Source organism: Corvus kubaryi, unplaced genomic scaffold (assembly GCF_017639235.1).
Source record: "Corvus kubaryi isolate FWS band 111438036 unplaced genomic scaffold, C.kubaryi_AGA036_p1.0 66, whole genome shotgun sequence".
NCBI classification, from domain to species: domain Eukaryota; kingdom Metazoa; phylum Chordata; class Aves; order Passeriformes; family Corvidae; genus Corvus; species Corvus kubaryi.
In genome coordinates, this window is record NW_024582054.1 from 16,957,756 (window position 1) to 16,976,969 (window position 19,214).

The following is a 19,214-nucleotide window of genomic DNA, read 5'->3' on the forward strand; positions in this document are numbered from 1 at the left end:
CCCACTCCTGAGGGCATAGGGAGAAGAGCTCATTTTTGCTTGTTTTTGCCTTGATTATGAAGAAGCAGGCCCAGGAGTCCCGACAGTTCTGCTGATTCAACATTCATTCAGGACTCATTTGCAACCACTCAAAGGTCATTATTGAATATTTGATTCAGCAATGCACTTAGAGAGGTAGGATTTCTTCCCCCTCCATTCGGGGAAGCATGCACGAACATGCATAGCTTAAGTAGGTGATTAAGGCTTGTTGCCTGTAAAAGTACAAGTAGATCCTCTTGTTCTGTATTGAATCAAAAGACTGGATTTTTTACAGGTGTGATAGTCTCGTACTACCTCATTTAGGTATATTCAGACATTTTCACCTAGAAAGGTTTTTTGTGATTTTGCTTGCACATTTTTGCCTCCAAACATTTTCTGTACTTTGTTTCAAATGAAAAAAAATGGAATGGAAAAAAGAGTTCTTCTAACTATTGAAAACAGTAAATTCAGTTCAAACCTCACAGGTTTCAGATGTGGCACTCAAGTCTGATGCAGAAATTCCTAAATGACAGTCAAACGCATCCTCAGTTGTGCTGCAGCTTGCTTACCTAAACAAATGCCAAGTTTTCTCTTTGGTTTCAACATTTATCTCCCATGTGCTCAGCTTATATCATAGTGCATTACAGCCTCACAGTTTATATTCTCTTTCTCAGCCATCAGGCACCATGCAGAGCTCTGCAGGGGTTAAGGTAAACATATTTATGTGTCTATAGACAGAATAAACAACAGGTGACAAAATGACCTAATCATCCCTAAAGTCATTAGCTTCAACTCTGTATCAATCATTCCATATTGCCGGGCTAATAATCCCTAATTATGAGCTGCTCCTGGTGTTAGCACTATTTCCATTTAAATGCAGATATTTCCTGACCCTCTGATTCCTGAAGAAAGTGAGAGCTCTCCTTCTTTACAAAGTCAAAGGAGGGGGACGGCCTGTCTTTGTAAGCACTTTGGGGCCATTTTCACCTCACCAGAAGGTCCCAGGTGCCCTTGGGAATAGCAGGTATTTTGACAAGGCTGGACAATGCTCTGGACTGGTTGGGGAGAGCATGACTCCTAGACTAAACTGGCATTGCAGACACGTCACTGCTGGTACGGTGTCAGCTTTGATGATGTTGCAGTAACTTGCTGGCTATCTTTCAGTACAAGTACTCAGGCACTTCTTAAACGTACAACTTGGTACAGTCCACTGACAGTGTGTTTGGGACTATCAGGTTTGCATTTTTCTAAATTCTCATCTTTTTGTCTGTTGTCTCATCCCTGCATTATCCTATGCATTGATCATTGCTTATAGTTTTCTCCCATTCCCAAAGGGGATGAATATATATGGTTTTTATTGTTTTGACATATATATATATATATATATATATATATGCATTTTTTTAATATGTTCCATGAAAGAGAAAATTACTGTCTCTGTCTCACTTTGATTGGTGTGTTTTGTTTGATTTTTTTTTCCAAAAGCACACAAAAATATATGAATTCCAAAGAGATAATTTTTCTCTCTAGAGATGCTGAAAGAAATGGGGCATTCTCATAATATAAGGTGCTGACTTCTTTCTCATCAAACTTAAATCCTTTTAAAATCAATGTTGTTATCAAGGAAAAAGTACAACAGAAAAACTTTTTCTGCTAATGCTTTTTGACAAGGTAGGAGGAAGAGTAGGAAAGGTAGCTCAGTTGCCATGGCCACTTCATAGAGTAGGAGAACTTGTCACTGGGATGCTGACTGTAGCCATGCCTTACTATGATATACAGTTACCTGTTTAGTGGTAATAGCACTGGGAATGTATGACATGCTGCCAGTGTTTTACCATCAAATTATATGGCAATGAGAACTGTGATTACCATGTGCCACATTCATCACTGATGTGGTGATGGTGGGGTTTCTCTTTTTGCAGATATTGAATTTGCCCACAGAAGGTCCAAAGACATGAATTTGAATTTTAGACATTGTTATTTCTTCAGTGAAGCATCCACAAACTTTTGATTTTTGTATTTTGATTGTATATATGCGAGTTTATGTGTGTATTTTTGTAGAATTTATATTCTTGTCTTCTGCTGAGCTTCAGAAAATCTGCACTCCTCTACAAGTATTGTCCCTTGAAAAAGAAGTCTTTAGAGATTGTGTAAAAAACCAGTTCAGAAAGAAATAATTTGGGTCAAAGAGGTGACTTATAGGTGAATGGAAACAAGTTATTATTGGAAAACCTATAGATAATTTTGTTTAATTTGCACGTATGTTCATCTTGCAATGCTGCTAAATCAGGAGAACTAAAATTAATTCTTGAAGACAATAATTTGACTTTTCACTTTGTTTTAATAAGCAAATGAGAAAACTTTGGATAGAGGAGACTGTTTCTTTTTTCTTCATGGGCATTTGCTAGCTCTGGACTCAACACACAAATATATTAGCCTCTCCTAAGTTGTGACTTGAAACATAGGACTGGGTAGGTTAATGAAAGAAATACATTTCTTCACTCTGTTATCTTTGAAAAAGTAATTAAATATACCTGATTGTTTACACTTTTTCTGAAAGTGATTCCATCAGTAAATTTATTTTTTTGCAATGTTTTTCTTTGTCAGTTTAATTTCTGTTATAACAATCTTGTGAGTTATAAGGAAATCTCACACTGTTGGGAAAGATTGTCATGTTCCTCAATTGGTATAATTACTTCAGTTAAAAAAGGAAAAAAGGGTTTTTAACTTTACCACTTATCTTTAACTCAAAAATCAATGAAATCCATTCCAAATGATGGCTTACTGTAAAAAACCTGCAGATAAGTAGATAAAATGTTACAGAATTCCTGCTTAGCAATTTGTTCAGACATTTAGATGATTTTTGTGGTTTTTTTTCATTTCTTTCCATTCTTAGATTAGAAACTGTGATTTGTGTTGTATTTTCATTAATGATGTGAAAATTCCATGACACCATGTTTATTTAAAAAAAAAAAAAATTCTGATACTTACTGTCTTCAAATGGACTGAAAGACCCCTAAGATTTTTTTATTGGATTCTGAATAAACAGATTGTAAAAAACTATCAATTACTATAACTTGGAAAACAGATTCTAACCAATTTTTTAAACTTGAAGTAGAGTTTGGGTCAGTTTCTGTATAGACTGGCCTTACATATCAGGTAACTTATTTTACACTTTTATTCCTCTTATGGAGTCTACAAAAACAGTAACTTTCTTTCATAATGGGAATCTTTTATCAAATCTCTGATGTACATTTTTGCTTTGTGAGTAACACTTCATTTTGTCTGTGAAGCTAAATATGTGCCTGAGAGATGACGTTTGGTGCACCTAAGCCCAGCTGGCATCTCAGGAAGTTTGACATTGAACTGGATCATGGAAGACATTTACCATGCTATTGAAAGTGGTGTAAAATCCCATGTTAAACAGAAAAACAATCTTGCTTAATGATGCGAAAACAAAGGCCAAAATAATCTCTAGTTTAAGGAAATTCAATACATTCCACTCAATAAATGGATTCAAGAAAATTCAACTTCTGCATGAAAACACCTGAGAAAATGACTAGGCTTAAAAACCCATCTTCTCTATCAAGCCTTGTTTGTTTTCAGTGCTGCACAAGATGGGAAGAGTTGCACACTTCATGAAAATGTTTCCAGTGTCTTCAGTGGACTGTTCAAACACTGCCTGTAGACTAAAGAACTGGTAGAGAAAAAGCTCCCTTCTGTGGTTTAATTTTTAAAAGATGTAGCTCAGATGAGTTTTTCTGAGACACTAAAGGTTTAAAAAATTCTCCCTAGATGAATTAAATGCTTGTAAGTAATATTTGTTCTTGGAATGCAGCAATTGTCCCTGAAAATACTTTGATGAATATTGAATTGTATCTATTTTTACTTCATTGTTCAAAGCTTTTACAGCCCTGTTCAATATTTGTTCTTCTTATAGTGGTCTTTTGACATACTGAGTTTTTGTATGTCACACCATGGCACAGGGTAGAACAATATAATTATTACACAGGGTTTAAGTTTGTATCCTGACATGCTCAGCAGAGAGCACACCCACACTTTCACACCTGCCTGTCACAATGGTAATTACTTCTCTTCCTTTCTCTATTGGATCAATCTGTTGTTCAACAGCACTGGCTATTTCCATCTGAAAAAAAAAAACCAAACTAATTTTAATTTTTTTGCATGGTAGGAGGGGAAATTTATTTTCAATAAAAAAAGTTTAACTTGTCTGGCTTCCTCATCCAGAGTCTGAGCTTCAAGTATCTAGCATTCTGAGACAATACTACCACTTCAGACTGGCTCAAGGGATCGGGCTTTCCAGCTTCCTGCTGCAGAGGGGAACGTGAAAGATCCCTGACTTCTGAGCTCTGGTGTCTATCTCTGGATGCTCCTCCCAGAGTTTGTGCTCACATGGTTCCCAGTCTTAATTCTTTAATTAAGTCTTAAGTCTTTAATTTCTCAAGGACCTGCAGGGTTGGAAATGGAGGTGAACTTAGACTATGCCCCACTGAGAGTCTGGGACTTCTGGAAAATTGCAACGCTGAGTGCTTTGATTTTTTCAGGTATTCGCTTATGGCTTTTACTTCCCATTCTTTCATTTTGGAAGCTAGAACATTCATTCTGAAATGGGGAAATTATTTTTACAAGTTCAGATCTTCCCAAGTGGCACTTCTGACTTTCAATTACCTCCAGTGCTTGTCATATCATGTTTATTTAGATGCATATGCCAGGTGATAGCTCTAATCCATCGTTCCTTGGAACATTCTGAGCTGTTTAAGCAAAGACTGATTTCAATATCTGATATTCAGTATTCAGTAAAGTTGCTAGGCATGATTACCTGTTGCAAGCCAGGTCCTTGCACAATACCTTAATGAGTAGGTTGTGCCACTTCTGCTTTTGCCAGTTACTTTTACTAAGAAGTTTCCTCAGCAGGTCAACCAGATTCTTATGATTCATTGTTGTTTAACTCATCAAGTTGATAGCATATTTTCTCTTCCAACAACTCAGGAAAGGGTCTGAAATAATCATCTCCCTGATGCCTTTGCCTGTGAAGACTAAATGCTTTTTTTCTGCAATGTCTTTATTTTCTGTGAATTATCCCTCTGTTTCTGTGAGTTCAAAATTCTCTCCTTCTCAAAAGACTGAATATTAAGAAATGAACAATACTGTTGTTTGAGTTTTCCTTCTTGTTTAAATGCTTTTTAATTTCGGTTTGCCTTTTATTTCAGTTTTCCATACACAAGTCTACGTCTTGGTAAACACAATAGTACATTTGCACTGCAGGTTGCCTCTCAAAGTGCAAGAAAAATAAGCAGAGAAAGTTTTAACTAATGAAAAAACCTAAACAAAAATCAAAATTTATTCTCTCTTTTTTTTTTTTTTATGGAGGACTGTAAGCATCTTTTAATAATGATGAGTGAACTCTCCAGTCATCTTCAAATCTTACATAGATATATTCATCTAGAGGCTTTGACAATTTTCTTGCAAGAGATTTTTTTTCCTTCTTGTGCTTGCATACAGTTAGGAAAATTGTCAGGCTAGATGTAATGTGAATAATGGGAATAAACCTAGGAATATATATATATATATATATATATATATATATATATATATATGATTGTGAGAACAAAGGCCAGCAAGAAGGAGGTAGAGAGCTTTTGCCCTCTACCTTCACCAGGATAAATAAGAAGAATTCAGAGTAGGAAGACACAAATACCAGGTATCAAAATCATTAATAATGCAGTTGCCATACAATATATTACTTGTAAATTCCATTTAAAGGGCATGTCACACCATTTAGTAAAATCCATTAATCAATAGCTTACAGAGAAAGAAACCATCTGTCTTGGTCTGTTCCTCAAATCTAAACTTCCAAACAAGGAGAGATTTGTTCAAGTTAAGTATTAACTCTTCCAAAGCAAGGGAAGAAACAAGATCATGCAAAAGAGAGCCAAGGTGCCTGTTTACTTTCAGCATAGGTTGATTTCAGCATGAAATTAGTAATCTGATTTAACTCTCCCCTGCTTACCACCATGAATATGTTACAGATCCCTGTTAAATTGCAATAATATTTTCACTCACAAAATGCAATAAAAATATAACTCAAAGATACTTGCTAAGAGTTAGCAGTGTTAAATTGTTATCTTGGAAACATACTGTAACAGACATCAGTGTGGAATGATCTGACAGTACGCTTGGCTTTCATCAGATTTTAATGACAGTTTTATTAGAGACGGGGATAAATTTCTTGCAGTGCACGTAATAAGAGAAAGATAATTTTCCTGACCTAATTGGCTAAGTGGTTACAGTGCTGAAGTGCATCTGTCATAATCTTTACATTTTTGAATGTGCTAATTGCATTGCACTCTGTCATATGAAGTTGGTTGTCTTTGTGCTTGTTTGTGGACCCCTGAGAAACTGATCTACGGAAAACTGGAGACTGACTGCAAAACAGCTGCTGGAGCTGCAGATTTGTTGGATGTCATGTCTGAGGCATGGTGACCCCATGCAGAGCAAGTGCTGTGAACAGGCTGCTGTTCAAGACAGAGATCCTCTCATTTACCAAGATGATAAAAGACATACATTTGTCCAGCCCTCAATTGGTTGTGGGGTGCTGTGGACATAGTGACTTCAGGATTGAGTTTCTCTGATGGTCCTTAATCTTGAGAGGTGCCATTGGTTCTCTTTATCTCACACTACAATCATGAGTCCATTCAGGAGTTCAATGTGAGAAGATAGCTGAACCATCAGAATACTGACGTTAGCATGCGGTGAACCTGAGCCTCCACTTTAAACCTGGGGTTTCACTTACTGAAATAGGAAGACATTTACAAGGGACTTGTTCTCTCTGCTTCTCTATATACTCCTGGTTACAAGATTGGTTGGGATAGAGAAAAATCAGATCTCTGAGGTACTGCTGGTATGGATGTAGTCATATTGGTTGAAGTCAATCCCAAAAAGGATATATCTCCAAATCCTTGATGAGACTCCCACAGATCTGGTCTTCCAAATAGCTCTGAAGCGAACATGAATATAGTAATCTGGAGAAAGAATGGCCTAGGCATTTAGCTGGATCTTGGACTTAGGTCTGGAAGCAGACTGAGATATAGAATCCAGGGCCGTGGTATTTGCTGTCATTTGCTATACACCTTTCACAAGGAAAAGGCTTGCATTTGGATGATCCTGTGTCTTTTCTTTCATCTACTTTGAATCCCCTTCTAGCCCAAGAGTTAGAGAGGGCTGAGTCAGAGAGGGTCAAGGGTTTGCTTCTCTACTTTTGCCCTTTCCCACTTCACTGGATGACTCCTTGCATTTTATTGAGAAAGCTGCATGGTGTTTTAACTTCTTATTGATTAAAAAGAGGGAAAAAAAGAAAAAAGAAAAGAAAGAATCCATACAGTGAGGTCTGTGTATAGATACTACTGTGCATCAGCACAGGGAGTACAATTAACCTTAGAGAGCAGTAGCAGTAAAAAGGAGCAGAACAAACTGAAATAATAAAGCTGGCTCTGCAATCTACCATGGTGTCATGGACAGATTGTGCTGAAAAGCATTAGCACTGCAGAGCGTTCGGGTGAGGAGGGTTAATTATCTCTCTGTGAAACATTCATTACAGCACCTGGAACTTCATGGAACTCACTGGGCTGCAAGTTCATTGAGAGGTTCATGATCCTTTGTAGCAAACCCAGAGTCATTCTGGTATGAAACCTTTTCACTTTGCTCCTTGCTCATCCAAGCTCTGCCTCTTACATGTTGCAGTGGTGATGCTTTTTCTCTGCTTATTCCTGGGATTATGACTTTGGACTTTTGCTGTGTTTGTGCAATATGTAGCACAATGGGACCCTGATATTCATGTGAAGCCTCTGGGTGGGAGTGTGATACAAATAATGATGCTCCCAAGCAGCCAGGACATTTTCACTGTGCTGTCTTTCAGATTGTGTCATTTCTTCACACCCATCTGGCCATACTCAAGTGTGAGCTTAAGCTTCTTTTCTTAACCTTTGCACCCTAATTTGTTTTTGAAATTTCACCCCAGTCCTTGCTCTTACTAGTTTGCATTGCTCCATAAAGCTGGCTTAATTATATGGGGTTTTTTTCACAAATACTCTCTGCGCATTCATTTGCCCATCTACACTTTCAGGGATTAGTTCAAACCATCTGCAGAGACTTTGCCATTACAGCCTTCTCTGTTCCATCTTCACTCCGATGCCTGTAGGAATTCCCATTCACAAAGATGGTTAAGGAATGTCTTGGGGTGACTTTATGATGTGTATCCCATATCGCTTCCCTATGCCCAGGAATTAATTTTGTACCTTTCTATGCCTTTAAACTGAGCCTGAGAGGGGGAAGGAAAAACTGAAAAAAACTTTTTCAAAGCAGTTTGCAGCTTGTTCAAGGACACACAGAGATAGAGACTTTTTTTTTCAGCTGTGGCAGGGGAGTGGGAGGGAAGGGAAGCACCCGGCTTGCTTTTCTTTCCAGCCAGCTTTCGCAGTTTTTTTCCTCAGCTCTTTTTCCTTCGGAGAGTTGAACTTTTGTTTTCCTGGGACTTGTTTTTTCCCTTTTCTCTCTGCTGGACAGTTTCAACATCAGAATACATTGGGAGGACTTCCCACCAAGGCCTTGGCCCTGGAGGTGGGCCCACCACCCCGTCCCAGCTCCAAGGAGGGGGAGAGAGAGATCTATGGAAGGACTTGGAAATTTTCCCAGGTGTCTCTCAGCAGGGAGAGGGGTTTTATTATTAAGCATTATTATCCTTTTCCTGTGTGTTTGTTAAATAAGTAGTTTTTCTCTCTTTCACTTTCCTTCAAGGAAAATTTATTTTTCCCAAACCTGGTGGGAGGGGTAGTTGTGCCTTCTCTCAGAGGATATATTTCTAAATTTGGCCAAACCGGCACAGGGAACTGGGCAATATATACAAATATATAAAAAAAAATATAAAAATATAAATAAATATATATAAAAAATATAAATATATATAAAACAGCTTAAAGACAGAATGGCATTGTACAAGTAGAGCCATAGCTATGGGGTATTTCTCACTTTTCCTCCAACACTTTCATTTTATCTCTGTAGCAGAAGGGGCTGCCATTCTCTGTTGTATGCTCTAAACGTGTGTGGGACTGCACTGCAGAACGGATCATTATTCACAACAACCTCTATCTTTGCTTTCTTAGTCTTTGTTCAGAAAAGGTTTTCATCCTTTCCTAAATTATACAGCAGATTGACTGCTGATGGAAAGAATTCATGTCTTCATGACAGACAAATTCTTTTAGAGCAGCCTCTGAGGGTTGGGAGATGTAGGTTTGTATTCTTTGAGATATTAGACAAATTTAATCTATTTATTCTACCTGCTGGTATTATTAAACAAACGACCCTCCCCAAAAGGAGCATAAAAATGAGAAACTAGTATTTCTTTATTTAAAATGAATCCTTACAGCCTGGAATTTGTGATCTGGTCATCTGCTTCTCAGAAAGTCAACTAGATCAAGGTTGCTCAAGCAGGAAAGGCAAAAGAAATATCCCATATGTGAATCTTCCTGTAGTTAGTGGCAAACCCACTCATCTGAGCGGTATAAAGCTTGTAACTCTTGGGAAGCCCCACAGTTTAATTCAGAGGCACTCAAAGAATTTGTTTTCTTCCAAAAATTAAGTCTCAACTGGCTGAGTATTTTGACAAGCATGTCTGAACTTAGACATGTAAATCCCAGTTAATCTTCTTTCTCTGCATTTGAGGTTCCTGCGCTTCCCCCCTGAAGTCAAGAGAGAGAAAATTGAGACACAACAGGGAGAGGACTGGCAACTGTGTCAGGACAAAGATGAGATCTGCTGTGTCAGTGGGAACTAGATTATACAGGATTTAAAGTTGTAACTACTGAGGACAGAGAGGACAGGTTTTTGTCAAAAGTCTGGGAGACTGTATAAAAAGCAAGATGTGAAAGACTGTAAGTAAGAAGAGACTAAGGATTAACAGGTGGAGCAAACAGTGGTAAGGAACAGAAAAACAGTCACATGAGAGATGAAGTACAGAAAGGGTCAGAATTGAGCTGTGGCTTGAAGGTAGCAGAAAAAGAAGAAACTTAATAAATATGGAGAAAGACATTCACTGACGGCATTCCAAGGGAATTGCTTAATATCAAAGGCCACGTTGTATGCCACTACCTCGTAAATAAGGCCAGTAATCCAGCCTCAGACTGCAGAGAGTGGTCCATGCAAGGGAAAATTGCGAGCAATGGTGAACAGCTTCAGAAAAGTCACTGTGGTTACTGCTAAAAGTTCAATGGGCATAGGAAAAATGTTTGAAAGGATTAATCCACAGAGCAAGAAAGTCAAATGCAATGGGAAAGTGAAAAGGATGGAGGAAAGTGGACTGAGAAAAGAAACAAGTATTTTCCTCCCCATTTTCTGGAGCATCCAGGTAAATATGACTGCTGCTGTTGATTTCTTCCCTCAGAGCTGAGGGCCAGCCACATGGCAGCTGCTGATGGCATGCTTTTGCAGCTGTGAAGAAGACCCAGTGACACCCAAAATTTAACTTTAATTTGTTCTTTTCTTGTGTGAAAACCATGGAGTCTGACCCTCATTGCAATTTTACTCATAATGGTGAAAGTAAATTAGATCTTAATCTATTTTTCTCCAGCTTGTCATCTGAACTAGTCCTGTATATAACCCAGGAAATGGAAGAAATGCCTGGCACAGTAGAAACTTGGCTTTTGTTTTGCATTTTTAATAGAGTAATAGCAGTGTCTTCTTCTTCAGCTAACAATTGTTCTATTTTCTTCTCCAATCCAAAACTTTATGTAGCTGCTAAGTGTCAATCAGTAGGTCAAAGAGTTCACTACAAAACCCAAAAGATTTTCAGGAATGCTTGTTACCTAGCAAATTTTCTGAACTTTTAGCAACCTTAGCACCTAGTCCCCTTTGCTGTCTGGTTGATTCAAAACAGAGTGCTAAAACTTTAACAGAAAACCCCAACAGTAAATGCAAAATTTATGCTTTGATGCAAAAATTATCAAATAGATATTGAGTGTTCACAATGATTTAATGTATTACTGTTATCTGACACAGTTTGCTTGTATAAATGACCTCAAAATACCTTCCAGTGCAGCTTGGTTTTGGAAGATTTTCACGTGGACATGAGGGAGTCAAGCTATCAAAAAGGAAGGCAGAAGTATTAGTGGCATACTTTGGGTTATGATGATGAAGTTTTTTGTTATTGGTCTTAAAAATGCAGACTAAATATTTTTCCATCTCTTGTTTCATCACATCCCTTTTCAAAACATTTCTGAAGTCCCCAAGTTTGAGGATGTGATCATGTTTACATTTGTAACCCTGTCACAATGGCTTCAAACAAGAGGAACCACCATGAATGAGAAGGAGTTATGGACTATGCCAACATTTGCACCGAAATACTAAAACCAAAATCAACCGAACAAAAACATCCTTCCCCCCACTTCCCCTCCCCAGTTTGCATCTCAAGGCCAGGTTGAATGGAGCTCTGAGCAGTGTGGTCTAGTGAAAGGTGTCCCTCTCCTTGGCAGAAGAATTGGAATGAGATGATCTTTAAAGTTCTCTTTAACCCAAGCCATTCTTTGATTTTGTAATTTGATGAACCCATCAATTAGCCAGTTCTGCTCTGCGTTGCAGTAGGCTAAATGTCTGTGCCTGGGCAACTGGTGCATCTCTGCTGAGGAAAATCACAAGTTTTTATGTAATGTCTAGCTGTGTTCATATATTCAACGTGTGTCAGAAAGGTGTCTTAAAAGTGCACAAAAAGCAAGAGAACTAATAAGTTGCAGGTAAAGTCCCTGCCTTTGAACTGAAGTCTGACTTGGCTAGAGACTTTATATCTAGTTTTCAGAAAAACACAACACTATGCTAGTTCTCAAATTTTTATTTGTAATGTAGAGTTAATGTAACATTCTTAGCCCATTTCCAAGTTGTGAAAAACATCTTTCATTGCTGTAATGATGATTATGACAGTAGTATTTTTAAGAGAGAAATCAGTGAAGTCTCTATAGCATTTGAAATTTATTTTTTGATGTTATTTTGGAGGAAAAAAGATGCCACTTTCATTATTTGGAAAGATTTCATTTCAACTGGCATGAAATTTCAGCAGAGAAATAAGAAAGGGAGGTTCAATGCTCCTCTTCTCCTGCTCCAACTGAAATGACATCACAAGGATACACCAAGTGAATGTAGGTAGTGCAGCTAGAAATTTCCACATGCTCATTTCAATATTTTTTTTGTACAATCTATGCTCATTTCAATATTTTTTGGTACAATCTAAACAGTGACTGAAAGCGCGTGTCAGATCTACTTTGCTTTTTCAAGAAATGTGAAAATCGCATACATAATGTTTTTAAAATCATGGTCCTAAGATCAGTTGAATGGCTTTTCCTTCATTTGTCACAACCATAATTAGTTTATTGACTAGAATAATGCCACTGGTGAATGCCCTATAATTTCTTTTAAATAGAAGAAAACCTTTTAGTTAATAATGAAAATAATTAATCTCCTTTAAAGAAAGGATTAGAAAGGAATAAGTTGCTTGATCATGAATTGTGAAAAGTTAAAATTAACAACAGGCTCTAAAGTGAAAGGGAATGCTATCTTCCTCCTTAGTTTTCAAGATTACTTTTTGTCTACTAATAATTTATGCCAAATTTCTGGGAATAACATCATTAAGACAGCTTACATTTTGGGTAAGAAACATATTAAAGCATTCATTCAGCCTGATCTGAGAACTCAATAGGGGTAGAAGGTGCTTAGGAAATAAGCTGCACCACTTATCTGTCAGTTTGGCATCTCAAACTCCATAAGTGTAGCAAATTGGTTAAACCTAAAGTTCTGAGCCAAAGCTATTTGAAAAGTTGTCACAGATTCAAAAGGATTTTGGATTGGGCTTTGAGACCAGCACCCTTATTTAAGCTGTAGAGTGGTATTTCCCTCTTGGGTAGCTACAGTGGTGCTCAGGATTAAGGGAGATTCAAGCTGCAGAACATGGCTGGGGCTACAAGGCTGTACTGGAGTTGGGCTAGTTGGTTCTGAATAAAAGAAAAACTCACTCTGAAATTTCTATGTTCTGTTCCGGTTTAAAATTCTTTCCCCTCTTGTTTTGTACTTACATAGATAAAACTACTCCTTGGGTTGAGATGTAAGATACCTGGTCTGTTACAAGGTCAGATGTGATTGAATTAGTTCTAGTCCAGCTGAAGTGAGTGTTAGAAATTTCATTATCAGACTTTTGTTCAAAAGGCAAATTGGGTCAATTTGTGCAGACTAGGTGTCGAGTTTGTAAGTACAGAAATTCTGAAGAGATTTGATGGAATCAGAAAGTCCTATCTCATAAAAAGTTTTAAATTCCAGAAATTGGGGAGCACTGAGGACTCATGAATCTGCTAGAGACTTTGCTGCTCTAGGGAGTTAGGTTGTCTGCAGAAGGGGCTCATGTAACTGTGTCAGTATAAACCCTCAAAATTAAAGAAGAGTTCAGTTTGGTTACTCTTCACAGTACTGAAATATTCACATGCAGAAATATTTCCTTCTGTAGGTCACACAGAAATACAAGTGGATGCTTTCTCCATATCCCGGGGGGGGGGGGGCGGGCCCCTGTTTTATTTTTTTCTGCACAAGCTTTTTCTTTGATTAGCTAATTTAGCTATTAGCTAAAAGGGTGAAAAAAAGACACTCTTATGAGGCAATACTCACAGGTATCACTATCCCTCTATCCCTGAGCTTTTTTTCATTATGAAAGTCAGTTGGGTTTCCATGTTTGGGCCAAGTTTTTTTCTGTACTCACAGTGATAACATGAACCATTCTGACCTCAATTCATCAGTTAATGGGGCTTTACAATAAAGTGAAATTCTCCAACAGAGAATAATGCTACAACCACTGTTAGTGATGTGCAGTGCTATGGTTTATTCTCTGTTGTCAAGCAGAGAAGGGGATGAACTCTCCATCTCATCTGTAGGAAGCAGGGTGCTTGGAAGCCTCTGGTAAATCGTTTATTTTGATGAGCCCGTTTTCATTTGAGCCTGCAGCATTTGATATTCTTCAGTTACTCCTCTACTGAACACTGTTGAGGCTGTGAGTAAATTGCCATTTGTATGTATCAAGTGATGTGTTTCTGCACTTCTGTAGCATCCACCATCAAGGATCTCAAAATACTATACAAACTTTAATGAGTAAGTTTTCAGAACACTCCTGGGAAGTGCAGAAGTACTGTTAACCCAATTTAATAGATAAAGAAAGCAAGACACAGGGAAATCAGTAGATGTATATTCAGACTCCTGCATCTACCTGCGTATATATTTTGCAAACTTTTATTCATACATAAAGAAAAAATTCAATACCCATAGAAATGCAAATTGAAAGTAGTGCTTACAGGTTCCCTTTTGGAGAAAGGGATTTTGTGAGTGTACATTTCAGTATTATGGCATCTAGAAATGTGGCAAATTTATGAGTAGGCATACAGGTATTTGCAAGACAAAACAAAACAAAACCAAACAAAACAAAACAAAAAAATCCTAACTACACTCAAAGACTCATTTTTTCTGTGAACACCTGGAAGCCAATTTGGGGCTGACAGCTGTCACATAACTGAGAGAAACATGGACATATGTTCTGTGAGGGAATAGGGCTCACTGGGAGAAACCACAACAGCTCAAGCTGGTCTGTTTTAAATCAGCAAGTGTCTCTTGTGGTCAAGGCTCCTTAGAAAATTGCTACTCCAGTCATTGATATTTTATGGTACTGAAATATACACTATTTTGAATTATTAGGGCAATAGCTTTCCCTTAAAGAGTCACCTGTGAGTCCTGTGGGGGCACTAAGTCTTTCCATTTCCTCACTTGTGCCCCTCCAGGTCTGCTGTCAAGCCCTGGGAGCTGCCCTGCCCTCCTGTCTGGGGTCTGCTGGGAGGTGCCTTCGAAGTGAATTATTATCATTTTTAAAAGCAACAGTAGGGGATGCTGCCGGGTAAAAAACCCAATCCTCCTTGCTTCCCCCTCTCCTAAGGCCTTTCCAGGACAGCCCAAAGCACCTGCCAATTTTAGGAGCAGAAACCCAACAAAAATCAAATCAGTTGTGTTTTAGGCAAGCACAGATCACTAATTAAGGGTCCATCTAGGTCACTGCTGAATAATTATTTTCCACTTTTATTTTCATATTGGAAATTATAATTTTATATAATTCCACTGCAAAAACTGATGTGAAGGGGCCAGGTGGTAAGAAGTTTGATTGGATTGTTTCTGATCTCTCAAACGAAAATATCTGAAAAGTTCAACATCATAGCAAAATAGATATTTTCCATGCTCATAAAAATTAATTAGTTCAGAGTGAGGGAGACACATCACATAAAAAAGACCTTCCTCCAGGCATTTAAAATGTCTGGAAACTGTGAACTGACTATGTCTGAGAAGTTAGGACAACATCTAAAATAAAATTGCTGTTGACAGATTCCCAGAAAAATAATCTCCTGAAAATCTAAGATAATTAGTTATTAGAGTCTACATATTTATGAGTGATTTGGGCTAGGAGAACATGTTCCTTTATCAAGATCTTATTACTGAAATCTAATTCACCTGGATTACCACAGAGGTTTCTGAATGCTTTACTGTTCCTTATCATAATCAGAGATGTGATAAGGCTGTTGTAATCCTGAAAGAATCTCTGATAATGGTGCTTGTGGCTATGCCTGACAGATAACCCTAATCAAATGCCAGGTTTTAGGGCATTAACTAATTGTCCACAGAGGTCAGAAGGAAATGTTTCCTCCCACGTGCTGTACTGCAACAATTATCAAGGTACATAATGTATGTTGGAGTGAGTTGGTGTATGAGAATTAAACTTTTCTCTGAAATTTTATTTATTTGTCATTTATTTATTGCCATCTGGCAGGGTACCAGACGCATTGGACCATGTAACTAACTTGGTATAGCAAATCTTATGGGAAAGTAATTCTATTCAGACATGCAATACAATGTTAATCCTTAGATCTTGACAACAGACAATATGTTCTGAGAAAGACTGTCTTATTAACTCTGCTAATAAATGTGTCTGTGCTGGAAATGGAAAACAGATTACCTCAATACTTGAACTACTGTTAGAGAAGAAATACACATTGCATGCGTGAAGCGGAGCTGACATGTCCTTTATGAACAGTGGATTTTTTCACAGTGATTTCATATTGTGTACCATGCATGGATGCTACAAAATCATGAAGACTGGCAAAAACGAAACTCTTTCCCAGATGTCTTCCCTGTAAAATTTTTTAGTCGCATTTGCATGTTTAAAAATGTCATACACCAGCATTTAAATGAATAATACATCCCTTGAATGAAATTTGCTCCTGTTGTAGGTCTAGTGATAGCAGTGCAGTTTAATCAACCATGCATTTGTATATCTGATTCATTCCAGAAGATAAGAAGCTAGAGAGGGAAATTAGCAATCTAGCTCCTTTTAGATTAGTTAAATCTTGTTACCTTAGGAAACCCCAAGACCCAGAACCCAGAGACAGTAGAATGACAAGGATTTCTGTTTTGCCATGCTTTTCTCAGTGTTTGATTTATATGCTGATCAAACTTTAGTGCTCCTGTCACTACAGACATCAATTTATCTTACCAGTTGGCTGTAAATCTCTCCAGATTTTATGAAATAGTCACCACAGACTGCCATACTCACTGTCTTTGATTTTTGTAGTGCAGATGCGTAGCTGAAGTCATTGCACTGGAAAGAAAATTAGAGCATTTGCTGACTATCACTAAGTAAACACTGGTCATGGTCTGATCTGGCTGATGTGTATTTTCTCTTTTTTATCATAGACATGGCAGCAGGAATAAGGTAAACAGAAAAAAGTGTTCTATTTTTCATAACATGTAAAATGTACTATTTTATGTCTAATGTAGAACACATTGCCATATATTATGTATAACAGGCCTTTGGATAGGCTTATTGGTGTTTTCGAAATCTGAAAGCCCAATGTGGCCCTTGGTGAAGGAATTCTTTTCCACAGCTGAGGGGGTGCTCAGGAGCACACCTGAATCAGCAGCTGCCCTGTGTGCAGCCTTGCCCTTTCTGCCCAGCTGGGGAGAGAGGATGCTGGGAAGAAAGGGGTGGAAGAAGAGGAAGAACCTCTAAGGTTGGTGTTTGCTATCATTACTTAATCAGTAATGAAACATATGCAGGAAAAGTGAGAAAAAGAAGAATATAAATGATTAAAAAGGAAGCTTGTAATGGACAATAGTCAGGCTTGGAGCAGAATTCAAATAATATCATATCAAATATATTTTTATTCCAATTAATTTTGTGACAGGCCCTTTCATGCAGGTTTAAATGTAGCTCTTAATTGGTGTACTTTCCAGGGCATGGTAGGTGTTTGATCATTTTAGATAACAGAACAGCAGAAGGGAAAATTAAATTGACAGAGTGCAGAGAGAGAAGAAGAAATCTACATGTGGCGTGGAACAATAAACTGTTATTACAAATGTTAGTAATCAGATCACATCTATTCATTACTGATTTTTTTTTCTGTCTTATAATATTTATTTATTATAATTGGCTTTTGCAGCAGTGTTTCCCAGAGTGATACAGATTAAAGCCTAATCTAAGGCCTTGGCTGCACTAACATTTCTTTTTTTTTGGTGCTGGATGGGAGACTAGATGAGGTGCCTTCCCTTAAGGGCTGTAGCAGTGGGATCATTCCTCAGTGAGAAATGAAAGACCCCAGTGCAGCAAAGACCTTTGCTAGATGCATGCCTGCCCTGGCAATCACAAAGTATGCACTTGCTTTAGGTGCATACTTATGTGCTTTTGACTTTGAGCAGCTCAAGGTTAAACATGTGCTAAATACTTTGCTTTGCATGCTGTGTCTGAAGCAGAGGCAGGGAGCTGTGGCAGGTTCGTTAGCTCTGCTGCCAGGTGCCCAGCTCCCCCTTCATCGCTCTGTGATTATTTAGGCCAGCAATGATCAGAATAGCCACACTTTCAAGGAGCAATGTGAAGTTCCTTACGACAGCTCATTATAAACAAGACATGCTCTCACGTGCCTGGAAAATAAAGCCTCTGTATTTGCATTTTCCAGAAGACTGTTTCCTGCAAAAATTTGAAGCGATCCATGGACCTTGCCTGTTGATACCTCCTGAGAACATTAATTGTCTCCAGTCATTGTTAGAGCATCTGTTTCCCATTTTGACAAGTACACTTACCTCCTTCTTCACTGCCACCCCTCCTTTTCACATCCCTTGTCTAAAGATAATGAATAAATTACAGAGAGATGACAAACGTGTTGATAATCAAGATGAAAAACAAATGAACTAGAAGTGGCTGTGTTTCTACATGGAGCTGTAAATTGCTTTCTTTTCTTGTGCAGTGAAACTTCTGGCTTGCCATCTAAAAATACCAGAATGTGAGAAAATTGCTAGAAGTGTTCTAAGAGAGAAGGGTCTCTCTTAAGAGAGGCAACAAAGCCTTTGGGGTCTCTCACCTTGTTGGGGAGAAAACGGAGATGAGGGTAGAATCCATAAGGGTTGAAAGCAACGTGAGAACCTAGGTAGATGGAGAGTCAGGATAGTGATGATGGAGTTAAAGAGTTTAATTTTAATTAGGACTTAATGAGTGGATATTTTGCGTATGAAAGCAAAGGGCTGGACTGAGACAGAAGACAGAAGGCACAGTGGAAGCCTTGTTTTTCCATCTTCCTCACAGTCCAGACTGTCTGTGAGACTCCAGGCACTTTACAGCCCACTCACTGAAACAGCTTTTCTAGATCAGCTTGTGCAAAGTGCTCCCGTTGGCTTTTCCCGCTTGTGGCCGAGGCAGTGAGAGTGGCAGCCAGTGCTGCTGCTCAGGGCCCACGGAGTGAGCACCCCAGCTGCACCGGGGAGATGGACACCGGGGAGAGGGACGCCGGGGAGAGGGACACCGGGCAGTGGGCTGGCCAGTGCAGCAGTCTCCCCTCGGCATCTTTACTGCAGGTGGCCTTCCAGCACCTGTCACACTTCCTTCATTTGCTCATTTGTAAGCCCACATTTGCTACTAGCTTAAGGCACATCGAAGTATTTTAACCTTCATGCTCCTGGTGTGTTTAATGAACTAGAACCCCCCCTCACCTTTTGTGTTCTCTGCTATTCCAGCCATAGGGTCTGCCCACAGCCCAGCCAGTGCAATCCTCCCCCCACCCAGAGTTTTATTC